Raw genomic sequence first — 14694 nt, 5'->3', positions numbered from 1 at the left:
AACGTCTGCATCTTCACACTCCTCAAGTACAACGTCTGCATCTACACCCTCTTCAACTACAACGTCTGCTTCTTCGCACTCCACCTCCTCCTAAACTACAACGTCTGAATCTTCGCACTCCTCATCAACTACAACGTCTGCATCATCGCACTCCTCCTCCTCCTCAATTACAACATCTGCATTTTCGCACTCCTCCTCAACTACAATGTCTGCATCTTCGCACTCCTCCTCCTCAACTACAACGTCTGCATCTTCGCACTCCTCCTCCTCCTCAACTACAACGTCTGCATGTTTGCAGTCCTCCTCCTCAACTACAAGGTGTGCATCTTCGCAGTCCTCCTCCTCATCTACAAGGTCTGCATCTTCGCACTCCTCCTCCTCAACTACAAGGTCTGCAACTTCGCACTCTTCCTCCTCAACTACAAGGTCCGCATCTTCGCACTCCTCCTCCTCAACTACAAGGTCTGCATCTTGGCACTCCTCCTCCTCCTCAACTGCAACGTCTGTTTCTTCGCACTGCTCCTCTTCCTCAACCACAACGTCTGCATCATCGCACTCCTCTTCCTCAACTACAATGTCAGTATCTTCGCATTCCTCCTTCTCAACTCCAGCATTTGCATCTTCGCACTCCCCCTCAACTACAACATCTGAGTTTTCGCATTCCTTCTCCTCAACTACAACGTCTGCATCTTCGCACGCCTCCTCCTACTCAACCAAAATGTCTGCATCTTCGCACTCCTGCTACGCCTCAACTACAACATCTGCATCTTCGCACTCCTGCTCCTCAACTACATCTGCATCTTCGCATTCCTCCTCAACTACAAGGTCAGCATCATCACACTCCTCCTCAAGAACAAAGTCTGCATCTACGCCCTCCTCAACTACAACGTCTGCTTCTTCGCACTCCTCCTCCTAAACTACAACGTCTGAATCTTCGCACTCCTCCTCCTCCTCAACTACAACGTCTGCATGTTTGCAGTCCTCCTCCTCAACTACAAGGTGTGCATCTTCGCACTCCTCCTCCTCAACTACAAGGTCTGCATCTTCGCACTACTCCTCCTCAACTACAAGGTCTGCATCTTCGCACTCTTCCTCCTCAACTACAAGGTCTGCACCTTCGCACTCTTCCTCCTCAACTACAAGGTCTGCATCTTCGCACTCTTCCTCCTCAACCACAAGGTCTGCATCTTGGCACTCCTCCTCCTCCTCAACTGCAACGTCTGTTTCTTCGCACTGCTCCCCTTCCTCAACTACAACGTCTGCATCATCGCACTCCTATTCCTCAACTACAATGTCTGTATCTTCGCACTCCTCCTCCTTCTCAACTCCAGCATTTGCATCTTCGCACTCCCCCTCAACTACAACATCTGAGTTTTCGCATTCCTTCTCCTCCTCAAATACAACATCTGCATCTTCGCACTCCTTCTCCCTAACTACAACGTCTGCATCTTCGCACTACTCCTCCTCAACTAGAATGTCTGCATCTTCGCACTCCTTCTCAACTGCAACGTTTGCATCTTCGCACTACTCCTCCACAACTAAAACATCAGCATCCTCGCACTTATCCTACTCAACTACAACGTCTGCATCTTCGCACTCCTCCTCAACTACAACGTCAGCAGTTTCACACACCTCAAGAACAACGTCTGCATCTACGCCCTCCTCAACTACAACGTCTGCATTTTCACACTCCTCCTCCTCCACTACAACGCTTGCATCTTCGCACTCCTCCTACTCCTCAACTACACTGTATGCAGCTTCGCACTCCTCCTCCTCCTCAACAACAACGTCTGCAACTTCGCACTCCTCCTCCTCCTCAACTACAACGTCTGCATCTTCGCACTCCTCCTCCTCCACAACTTTAACGTCTGCATCCTCGCACTCATCCTCAACTACAACGCGTGCATCGTCGTAATCCTCCCCCTCCTCAACTACACCGTCTGCATCTTCGCTACACCTCCTTCTCCTCAACTACAGCGACTGTATCTTCGCACCCCTCCTCCTCCTCAGCTGCAACATCTGCTTCTTCGCACTCCTCCTCCTCCTACTCAACTACAAAATCTGCATTCTCGCAATCCTCCTCCTCAACTACAGGGTCTGCATCTTCGCACTCCTCCTCCTCCTCAACTACACCGTCTGCATCTTCGCGCTCCTCCTCCTCAACTACAACGTCTGCATCTTGGCACTGCTCCTCCACCTCAACCACAACATCTGCATCTTCGCACTGCTCCTCTTCCTCAACTAGAACGTCTGCATCATCCCACTCCTCCTCCTCAACTACAATGTCTGCATCTTTGCACTCCTCCTCAACTACACCGTCTGCATCTTCGCACTCCTCCTCCTTCTCAACTCCAGCATTTGCATTTTCGCACTCCCCCTCAATTACGTCTGAATCTTCACAATCTTTCTCCTCCTCAACTACAACGTCTGCATCTTCGCACTCCTTCTCAACCACAACGTCTGCATCTTCACGCTACTCCTCCACAACTAAAACATCTGCATCCTCACATTTATCCTCCTCAACTACAACAACTGCATCTTCGGACTCCTCCTCAACTACAACGTCAGAATCTTCACACTCTTCCTCAAGTACAACGTCTGCATCTACGCCCTCCTCAACTACAACGTCTGCTTCTTCGCACTCCACCTCCTCCTAAACTACAACGTCTGAATCTTCGCACTCCTCATCAACTACAACGTCTGCATCATCGCACTCCTCCTCCTCCTCAATTGCAACATCTGCATTTTCGCACTCCTCCTCCTCAACTACAACGTCTGCATCTTCGCACTCCTCCTCCTCAACTACAACGTCTGCATCTTCGCACTCCTCCTCCTCCTCAACTACAACGTCTGCATGTTTGCAGTCCTCCTCCTCAACTACAAGGTGTGCATCTTCGCACTCCCCCTCCTCAACTACAAGGTCTGCATCTTCGCACTCCCCCTCCTCAACTACAAGGTCTGCATCTTCGCACTCCTCCTCCTCAACTACAAAGTCTGCATCTTCGCACTCTTCCTCCTCAACTACAAGGTCTGCATCTTCGCACTCCTCCTCCTCAACTACAAGGTCTGCAACTTGGCACTCCTCCTCCTCCTCAACTGCAACGTCTGTTTCTTCGCACTGCTCCCCTTCCTCAACCACAACGTCTGCATCATCGCACTCCTGTTCCTCAACTACAATGTCTGTATCTTCGCATTCCTCCTCCTTCTCAACTCCAGCATTTGCATCTTCGCACTCCACCTCAACTACAACATCTGAGTTTTCGCATTCCTTCTCCTCAACTACAACGTCTGCATCTTCGCACGCCTCCTCCTACTCAACCAAAATGTCTGCATCTTCGCACACCTGCTCCGCCTCAACTACAACATCTGCATCTTCGCACTCCTGCTCCTCAACTACAACATCTGCATCTTCGCACTCCTCCTCAACTACAAGGTCAGCATCATCACACTCCTCCTCAAGAACAAAGTCTGCATCTACGCCCTCCTCAACTACAACGTCTGCTTCTTCGCACTCCTCCTCCTCCTAAACTACAACGTCTGAATCTTCGCACTCCTCATCAACTACAACGTCTGCATCTTCGCACTCCTCCTCCTCCTCAATTACAACATCTGCATATTCGCACTCCTCTTCCTCAACTACAACGTCTGCATCTTCACACGCCTCCTCAACTACAACGTCTGCATCTTCGCACTATTCCTCCTCAACTAGAATGTCTGCATCATCGCACTCCTCCTCAACTACAACGTCTGCATCTTCGCACTCCTTCTCAGCTGCAACGTCTGCATCTTCGCACTACTCCTCCACAACTAAAGCATCTGCATCCTCGCACTCATCCTCCTCAACTACAACGTCTGCATCTTCGCACTCCTCCTCAACTACAACGTCTGCATCTTCGTGCTACTCCTCCACAACTAGAACATCTGCATCCTCGCATTCATCCTCCTCAACTACAACATCTGCATCTTCGCACTCCTCCTCAACTACAACATCAGAATCTTCACACTCCTCCTCAAGTACAACGTCTGCATCTACGCCCTCCTCAACTACAACGTCTGCTTCTTCGCACTCCACCTCCTCCTAAACTACAACGTCTGAATCTTTGCACTCGTCATCAACTACAACGTCTGCATTATCGCACTCCTCCTCCTACTCAATTACAACCTCTGCATTTTCGCACTCCTCCTCCTCAACTACAACGTCTGCATCTTCGCACTCCTCCTCCACAACTACAACGTCTGCATCTTCGCACTCCTCCTCAACTACAACGTCTGCATCTTCGTGCTACTCCTCCACAACTAGAACATCTGCATCCTCGCATTCATCCTCCTCAACTACAACATCTGCATCTTCGCACTCCTCCTCAACTACAACATCAGAATCTTCACACTCCTCCTCAAGTACAACGTCTGCATCTACGCCCTCCTCAACTACAACGTCTGCTTCTTCGCACTCCACCTCCTCCTAAACTACAACGTCTGAATCTTTGCACTCGTCATCAACTACAACGTCTGCATTATCGCACTCCTCCTCCTACTCAATTACAACCTCTGCATTTTCGCACTCCTCCTCCTCAACTACAACGTCTGCATCTTCGCACTCCTCCTCCACAACTACAACGTCTGCATCTTCGCACTCCTCCTCCTCCTCAACTACAACGTCTGCATGTTTGCAGTCCTCCTCCTCAACTACAAGGTGTGCATCTTTGCACTCCTCTTCCTCAACTACAAGGTCTGCATCTTCGCACTCCTCCTCAACTACAAGGTCTGCATCTTCGCACTCTTCCTCCTCAACTACAAGGTCTGCATCTTCGCACTCTTCCTCCTCAACTACAAGGTCAGCATCTTCGCACTCCTCCTCCTCAACTACAAGGTCTGCATCTTCGCACTCCTCCTCAACTACAACGTCTGCATCTTCGCACTCCTCCTCCTCCTCAACTACAACGTCTGCATGTTTGCAGTCCTCCTCCTCAACTACAAGGTGTGCATCTTTGCACTCCTCTTCCTCAACTACAAGGTCTGCATCTTCGCACTCCTCCTCAACTACAAGGTCTGCATCTTCGCACTCTTCCTCCTCAACTACAAGGTCTGCATCTTCGCACTCTTCCTCCTCAACTACAAGGTCAGCATCTTCGCACTCCTCCTCCTCAACTACAAGGTCTGCATCTTCGCACTCCTCCTCCTCCTCAACTGCAACGTCTGTTTCTTCGCACTGCTCCCCTTCCTCAACTACAACGTCTGCATCATCGCACTCCTATTCCTCAACTACAATGTCTGTATCTTCGCACTCCTCCTCCTTCTCAACTCCAGCATTTGCATCTTCGCACTCCCCCTCAACAACAACATCTGAGTTTTTGCATTCCGTCTCCTCCTCAAATAGAACATCTGCATCTTCGCACTCCTTCTCCCTAACTACAACGTCTGCATCTTCGCACTACTCCTCCTCAACTAGAATGTCTGCATCTTCGCACTCCTTCTCAACTGCAACGTTTGCATCTTCGCACTACTCCTCCACAACTAAAACATCAGCATCCTCGCACTCATCCTCAACTACAACGTCTGCATCTTCGCACTCCTCCTCAACTACAACGTCAGCAGTTTCACACACCTCCTCAAGAACGTCTGCATCTACGCCCTCCTCAACTACAACGTCTGCATTTTCGCACTCCTCCTCCTCCACTACAACGCTTGCATCTTCGCACTCCTCCTACTCCTCCTCAACTACACTGTATGCAGCTTCGCACTCCTCCTCCTCCTCAACAACAACGTCTGCAACTTCGCACTCCTCCTCCTCCTCAACTACAACGTCTGCATCTTCGCACTCCTCCTCCTCAACTTTAACGTCTGCATCCTCGCACTCATCCTCAACTACAACGCGTGCATCGTCGTAATCCTCCCCCTCCTCAACTACACCGTCTGCATCTTCGCTACACCTCCATCTCCTCAACTACAGCGACTGTATCTTCGCACCCCTCCTCCTCCTCAGCTGCAACATCTGCTTCTTCGCACTCCTCCTCCTCCTACTCAACTAAAAAATCTGCATTCTTGCAATTCTCCTCCTCAACTACAGGGTCTGCATCTTCGCACTCCTCCTCCTCCTCAACTACACCGTCTGCATCTTCGCGCTCCTCCTCCTCAACTACAACGTCTGCATCTTCGCACTCCTCCTCCACCTCAACCACAACGTCTGCATCTTCGCACTGCTCCTCTTCCTCAACTACAACGTCTGCATCATCCCACTCCTCCTCCTCAACTACAATGTCTGCATCTTTGCACTCCTCCTCAACTACACCGTCGGCATCTTCGCACTCCTCCTCCTTCTCAACTCCAGCATTTGCATCTTCGCACTCTTCCTCCTCCTCAACTACGTCTACATCTTCGCACTCTTCCTCCTCCTCAACTACAACGTCTGCATCTTCGCACTACTCCTCCACAACTAAAAAGTCTGCATCCTCTCACTTATCCTCCTCAACTACAACGTCTGCATCTACGCCCTCCTCAACTACAACGTCTGCTTCTTCGCACTCCTCCTCCTCCTCAACTACAACGTCTGAATCTTTGCACTCCTCATCAACTACAACGTCTGCATGTTTGCACTCCTCATCCTCAACTACAATGTCTGCATCTTGGCAATCCTCCTCCTCCTCAGCTATAACATCTGCTTCTTCGCACTACTCCTCCTACTCAACTACAACGTCTGCATTCTCACACTCCTCCTCCTCCTCAACTACAACGTCTGCATCTTCGCACTCATTCTCCTCAACTACAACGCCTGCATCTTCGCACTGCTGCTCCTCAACTACGTCTGCATCTTCTCACTCCTCCACCTCCTCAACTACAACGTCTGCATCTTCGCACTGCTCCTCTTCCTCAACTACAACGTCTGCATCTTCGTACTGCTCCTCTTCCTCAACTACAACGTCTGCATCATCGCACTCCTCCACCTCCTCAACTACAACGTCTGCATCTTCGCACTCCCCCTCAACTACAACATCTGAATTTTCGGACTCCTTCTCCTCCTCAACTACAACATCTGCATCTTTGCACTCCTCCTGAACTACAACGTCTACATCTTCGCACTCCTCCTCCTCAACTACAACATCTGCATCTTCGCACTCCTCATCCTCCTCAACTACAACATCGGAATCTTCACACTGCCCCTCAACAACAACATCTGCATCTTCGTACTCCTCCTCAGCTCCACCATTTGCAACTTCGCCCTCCTTCTCCTCCTCAACTACAACGTCTGCAACTTCGGACCTCTCCTCCTCAACTACAACGTCTACATCTTCGCACTCCTCCTCAGCTACAACGTCTGCATCTTCGCACTCCTCTTCCTCCTCCTCAACTACAATGTCTGCATCTTCGCACTGATCCTCAACTACAACGTCTGCATCTTCCCACTCCTCCTCCTCAAGTACGTCTGTTTCTTCGCACTTCTCCTCCTACTCAACTACAACGTCTGCATTCTCGCACTCCTCCTCAACTACAACATCTGCATCTTCGCACTCCTCCTCCTCAACTACAACGTCTGCATCTTCGCATTCCTCCTCCTCAACAACAAAGTCTGCATCTTCGCACTCCAACTACTCAACTACAACGTCTGCATCTTCGCACTCTACCTCAACTACAACGTGTGCATCTTCGCACTCCTTCACAACTACAACGTCTGCACCATTGCACTCCTCCTCCTCAACTACAACGTCTGCATCGTCGCACTCCTCCTCCTCCTCAACTACAACGTCTGCATCTTCGCACTCCTCATCCTCCTCAACTACGTCTGCATCTTCGCACTCCTTCTCAACTGCAACGTCTGCATCTTCGCACTATTCCTCCACAACTAAAACATCTGCATCCTCGCACTCATCCTCCTCAACTACAACGTCTGCATCTTCGCACTCCTCCTCAACTACAGCGTCACAGTTTCACACTCCTCCTCAAGTACAACGTCCACATCTACGCCCTCATCAATTACAATGTCTGCATTTCCGCACTCCTCCTCCTCCACTACAACGCCTGCATCTTCGCACTCCTCCTACTCCTCCTCAACTACACTGTATGCAACTTCGCACTCCTCATCCTCCTCAACTACAACGTCTGCAACTTCGCACTCCTCCTCCTCCTCAACTACGTCTACATCTTCGCACTCTTCCTCCTTCTCAACTACCACGTCTGCATCTTCGCACTCCTCCTCAACTACAACATCTGCATCTTCGCACGCTTCCTCCTCCTCAACTACAACGTCTACATCTTCGCACTCTTGCTCCTCCTCAACTACAACGTCTGCATTTTGGCACTACTCCTCCATAACTAAAACGTCTGCATCCTCTCACTCATTCTCAACTACAACGTCTGCATCTACGCCCTCCTCAACCATAACGTCTGCTTCTTCACACTCCTCCTCCTCCTCCTCAACTACAACGTCTGAATCTTTGCACTCCTCATCAACTACAACGTCAGCATGTTTGCACTCCTCATTCTCAACTACAATGTCTGCATCGTGGCAATCCTCCTCCTCCTCAGCTACAATGTCTGCATCTTCGCACTCCTCCTCAACTACAACGTCTGCATCTACGCACTCCTCCTCCTTAACCACAACGTCTGCAATTTCGCACTGCTCCTCTTCCTCAACTACAACGTCTGCATCATCCAACTCCTCTTCCTCAACTACAATGTCTGCACCTTCGCACTCCTCCTCAACTACAACGTCTGCATTCTCGCACTCCTCCTCCTACTCAACTACAACGTCTGCATTCTCGCACTCCTCCTCCTACTCAACTACAACGCCTGCATCTACGCACTGCCCCTCAACTACAAAATCTGCATCTTCGTACTCCTCCTCAGCTCCACCATTTGCAACTTCGCCCTCCTCCTCCTCCTCAACTACAACGTCTGCATCTTCGCACTCTACCTCAACTACAACGTGTGCACCTTCGCACTCCTTCACAACTACAACGTCTGCACCATTGCACTCCTCCTCCTCAACTACAACGTCTGCATCTTCGCACTCCTCCTCCTCCTCAACTACAACGTCTGCATCTTCGCACTCCTCATCCTCCTCAACTACGTCTGCATCTTCGCACTCCTTCTCAACTGCAACGTCTGCATCTTCGCACTACTCCTCCACAACTAAAACATCTGCATCCTCGCACTCATCCTCCTCAACTCCAACGTCTGCATCTTCGCACTCCTCCTCAACTACAGCGTCACAGTTTCACACTCCTCCTCAAGTATAACGTCTGCATCTACGCCCTCAACTACAACGTCTGCATTTCCGCACTCCTCCTCCTCCAATACAACGCCTGCATCTTCGCACTCCTCCTACTCCTCCTCAACTACACTGTATGCAACTTCGCACTCCTCATGCTCCTCAACTACAACGTCTGCAACTTCGCACTCCTCCTCCTCCTCAACTACGTCTACATCTTCGCACTCTTCCTCCTTCTCAACTACCACGTCTGCATCTTCGCACTCTTCCTCAACTACAACATCTGCATCTTCGCACGCTTCCTCCTCCTCAACTACAACGTCTACATCTTCGCACGCTTACTGCTCCTCAACTACAACGTCTGCATCTTAGCACTACTCCTCCACAACTAAAACGTCTGCATCCTCTCACTCATCCTCCTCAACTACAACGTCTGCATCTACGCCCTCCTCAACCATAACGTCTGCTTCTTCGCACTCCTCCTCCTCAACTACAACGTCTGAATCTTTGCACTCCTCATCAACTACAACGTCAGCATGTTTGCAATCCTCATCCTCATCTACAATGTCTGCATCTTGGCAATCCTCCTCCTCCTCAGCTACAACGTCTGCATCTTCGCACTCCTCCTCAACTACAACTTCTGCATCCTCGCACTCCTCCTCCTCAAATACAACGGCTGCATTTTCGCACTCCACCTCCTCCTCAACTACGTCGGCATCTTCACACTCCTCCTCCTCAGCTACAACGTCTGCTTCTTCGCACTCCTCCTCCTATTCAACTACAACGTCTGCATTCTCACACTCCTCCTCCTCCTCAACTACAACGTCTGCATCTTAGCACTCATCCTCCTCAACTACAACGTCTGCATCTTCGCACTCCTGCTCCTCAACTACAAGGTCTGCATCTTCGCACTCCTTCACCTCCTCAACTACAACGTCTGCATCTTCGCACTGCTCCTCTTCCACAACTACAACGTCTGCATCATCGCACTCCTCCTCCCCAACTACAATGTCTGCATCTTCGCACTCCTCCTCCTGCTCACCTCCAGAATTTACATCTTCGCACTCCCCCTCAACTACAACATCTGAATTTTCGCAATCCTTCTCCTCCTCAACTACAACGTCGGAATCTTCGCACTGCCCCTCAACTACAACATCTGCATCTTCGTACTCCTTTTCAGCTCCACCATTTGCAACTTCGCACTCCTCCTCCTCCTCCTCCTCCTCAACTACAACATCGGCAACTTCGCACCACTCCTCCTCAACTACAACGTCTACATCTTCGCACTCCTCCTCAGATACGTCTGCATCTTCGCACTCCTCCTTCTCAACTACAATGTCTGTTTCATCGCACTCCTCCTCCTACTCAACTACAACGTCTGCATTCTCGCATTCCTCCTCCTCAACTACAACGTCTGCATCATCGCATTCCTCCTCCTGCTCCTCAACTACAACGTCTGCATCTTCGCACTGATCCTCAACTACAACGTCTGCATCTTCGCACTCCTCCTCCACAACTACATCGTCTGCATCTTCGCACTCCAACTACTCAACTACAATGTCTGCATCTTCGCACTCCTGCTCCTCCTCAACTACAACGTCTGCATCTTCGCACTCCTCAACTACAACGTCTGCATCTTCGCACTCCACCTCAACTACAACGTGTGCATCTTCGCACTCCACCTCAACTACAACGTCTGCACCATTGCACTCCTCCTCCTCAACTACCACGTCTGCATTATCGCACTCCTCCTCCTCCTCAACTACAACGTCTGCAACTTCGCACTCCTCATCCTCCTCAACTACAACGTCGGAATCTTCGCACTCCTCCTCAACTACAACGTCTGCATCTTCGCACTCCTCCTACTCAACTACAATGTCTGCATCTTCGCACTCCTGCTCCTCCTCAACTACAACGGCTGCATCTTCGCACTCCTCCTCCTCAGCTACAACATCTGCATCTTCGCACTCCTCCTCCTCTACGACAACGTCTGCATCTTCGCACTCCTCCTCCTCCTCAACTACAACGTCTGCATCTTCGCACTCCTCCTACTCAACTACAACGTCTGCATTCTCGCATTCCTCCTTCTCAACTACAACGTCTGCATCTTCGCATTCCTCCTCCTGCTCCTCAACTACAACGTCTGCATCTTCGCACTGATCCTCAACTACAACGTCTGTATCTTCGCACTCCTCCTCCTCAACTACATCGTCTGCATCTTCGCACTCCTCCTCCTCAACTACATCGTCTGCATCTTCGCACTCCTCCTCCTCAACTACAAAGTCTGCATCTTCGCACTCCTCCTCAACTACAACGGCTGCATCTTCGCACTCCTCCTCCTCAACTACAACATCTGCATCTTCGCACTCCTCCTCCTCTACGACAACGTCTGCATCTTCGCACTCCTCCTCCACCTCAACTACAACGTCTGCATCTTCGCACTCCTCCTACTCAACTACAACGTCTGCATTCTCGCATTCCTCCTTCTCAACTACAACGTCTGCATCTTCGCATTCCTCCTCCTGCTCCTCAACTACACCGTCTGCATCTTCGCACTGATCCTCAACTACGTCTGCATCTTCGCACTCCTCCTCCTCAACTACAACGTCTGCATCTTCGCATTCCTCCTCCTGCTCCTCAACTACAACGTCTGCATCTTCGCACTGATCCTCAACTACAACGTCTGCATCTTCGCACTCCTCCTCCTCAACTACATCATCTGCATCTTCGCACTCCTCCTCCTCAACTACATCGTCTGCATCTTCGCACTCCTCCTCCTCAACTACAATGTCTGCATCTTCGCACTCCTGCTCCTCCTCAACTACAACGTCTGCATCTTCGCACTCCTCAACTACAACGTCTGCATCTTCGCACTCCACCTCAACTACAACGTGTGCATCTTCGCACTCCACCTCAACTACAACGTGTGCATCTTCGCACTCCACCTCAACTACAACGTGTGCATCTTCGCACTCCACCTCAACTACAACGTGTGCATCTTCGCACTCCACCTCAACTACAACGTGTGCACCATTGCACTCCTCCTCCTCAACTACCACGTCTGCATCATCGCACTCCAGCTCCTCCTCAACTACTACGTCTGCAACTTCGCACTCCTCATCCTCCCCAACTACAACGTCGGAATCTTTGCACTCCTCCTCAACTACAACGTCTGCATCTTCGCACTCCTGCTCCTCCTCAATTACAACGTCTGCATCTTCGCACTCCTCCTCAACTACAACGGCTGCATCTTCGCACTCCTCCTCCTCAACTACAACATCTGCATCTTCGCACTCCTCCTCCTCTACGACAACGTTTGCATCTTCGCACTCCTCCTTCTCCTCAACTACAACGTCTGCATCTTCGCACTCCTCCTCCTCAACTACAACATCTGCATCTTCGCACTCATCCTCAACTACAACGTCTGCACCTTCGTACTGCTCCTCCTCCTCAACTACAACGTCTGAATCTTCGCACTCCTCCTCCTTCTCAACTCCAGCATTTGCATCTTTGCACTCCCCCTCAACTACATCTGAATTTTCGCACTCCTTCCCCTCCTCAACTACAACATCTGCATTTTCGCACTCCTCCTCCTCAACTACAACGTCTGCATCTTCGCACTCCTTCTCCTCAACTATAACGCCTGCATCTTCGCACTCATCCTCCTCAACTACAATGTCTGCAACTTCGCACTCCTCCTCCTCCTCAACTACAACATCTACATCTTCGCACACCTCCTCAGCTACAACGTCTGCATCTTCGCACTCCTCCTACTCAACTACAATGTCTGCATCTTCGCACTCCTGCTCCTCCTCAACTACAGCGTCTGCATCTTCGCACTCCTCCTCAACTACAGCGTCTGCATCTTCGCACTCCTCCTCAACTACAACGGCTGCATCTTCGCACTCCTCCTCCTCTTCAACTACAACATCTGCATCTTCGTACTCCTCCTCCTCCTCAACTACAACGTCTGCATCTTCGCACTCATCCTCAACTACAACGTCTGCACCTTCGTACTCCTCCTCCTCAACTACAACGTCTGCATCTTTGCACGCCTCCTCCTCCTCAACTACAACGTCTGCATCTTCGCACTCATCCTCAACTACAACGTCTGCACCTTCGTACTGCTCCTCCTCCTCAACTACAACATCTGCACCTTCGTACTGCTCCTCCTCAACTACAACGTCTGAATCTTCGCACTCCTCCTCCTTCTCAACTCCAGCATTTGCATCTTTGCACTCCCCCTCAACTACAACATCTGAATTTTCGCACTCCTTCCCTTCAACTACAACATCTGCATTTTCGCACTCCTCCTCAACTACAACATCTGCATCTTCGCACTCCTTCTCCCCAACTACAACGTCTGCATCTTCGCACTCATCCTCCTCAACTACAACGTCTGCAACTTCGCAGTCCTCCTCCTCCTCAATTACAACATCTACATCTTCGCACACCTCCTCAGCTACAACGTCTGCATCTTCACACACCTCCTCCTGAACTACAATGTCTGCATTTTAGCACTGCTCCTCCGCCTCAACTACGTTGTATCTTCGCACTCCTCCTCCTCAACTACGTCTACATCTTCGAAATCTTCCTCCTCAACTACATCGGCATCCTCGCACTCCTCAACTACATCGGCTGCATCTTCGCACTCCTCCTCAACTACAACGTCTGCACCTTCACACTGCTCCTCCTCCTCAACTACGTCAGCATCTTCCCGCTCCTCCTCCTCAACTACAACACCTGCATCTTCGCACTTCTCCTCCTCCTCAACTACAACGTCTGCATCTTCGCACTCCTCCTCCTCCTCAACATACGTCTGCATCTTCACACTGCCCCTGAACTACAACGTCTGCAGCTTCGCACTCCTCCTCCTCAACTACAACGTCTGCATCTTCGCGCGCCTCCTCAACTACAACGTCTGCATCTTCGCACTCGTCCTCCTGCTCAACTACAATGTCTGCATCTTCGCGCGCCTCAACTACAACGTCTGCATCTTCGCACTCCTCCTCCTCAACTACAACGTCTGCATCTTCGCACACCCCCTCCTCCTCAACTACAACGTCTGCATCGTTGCACTCCTCCTCAACAACAACGTCTGCATCTTCGCACTTCTCCTCCTCCTCAACTACAACATCTGCACCTAGGCTCTCCTCCTGCACCTCCTCCTCAACTACAACGTCTGCATCTTCGCGCTCCTCCTCAACTATGATGTCTGCATCTTCGCACTCCTCCTCCTGAACAACAACGTCTGCATCTTTGCACTCCTCCTCCTGAATACAACGTCTGCATCTTCGCACTCCTCCTCAACTACAACGTCTGCACCTTCGCACTCCTCAACTACAACGTCTGCATCTTCGCATTCCTCCTCCTCAAATACAACGTCTACATGTTCGCACTTCTCCTCAATTACAATGTCTGCATCTTTACACTCCTCCTCCTCAACTACAACGTATGCATCTGTGCACCCCTCCTCCTCAACTACAATG

At 50.6% G+C, this 14694-nt stretch overlaps 1 pseudogene; it reads left to right on the top strand.

The window, feature by feature from the left end:
• The first annotated feature begins 11080 nt into the window (after positions 1-11080).
• Positions 11081-13326, top strand: LOC144675051 (uncharacterized; annotated as a pseudogene).
• Positions 13327-14694: the final 1368 nt, after the last annotated feature.

The sequence above is a fragment of the Cetorhinus maximus genome, unplaced genomic scaffold, assembly GCF_964194155.1.
Source record: "Cetorhinus maximus unplaced genomic scaffold, sCetMax3.hap1.1 HAP1_SCAFFOLD_903, whole genome shotgun sequence".
Taxonomy (NCBI): domain Eukaryota; kingdom Metazoa; phylum Chordata; class Chondrichthyes; order Lamniformes; family Cetorhinidae; genus Cetorhinus; species Cetorhinus maximus.
The sequence above is the reverse complement of the archived record's forward strand: the minus strand, read 5'-3'. Positions and strand labels throughout refer to the sequence as shown.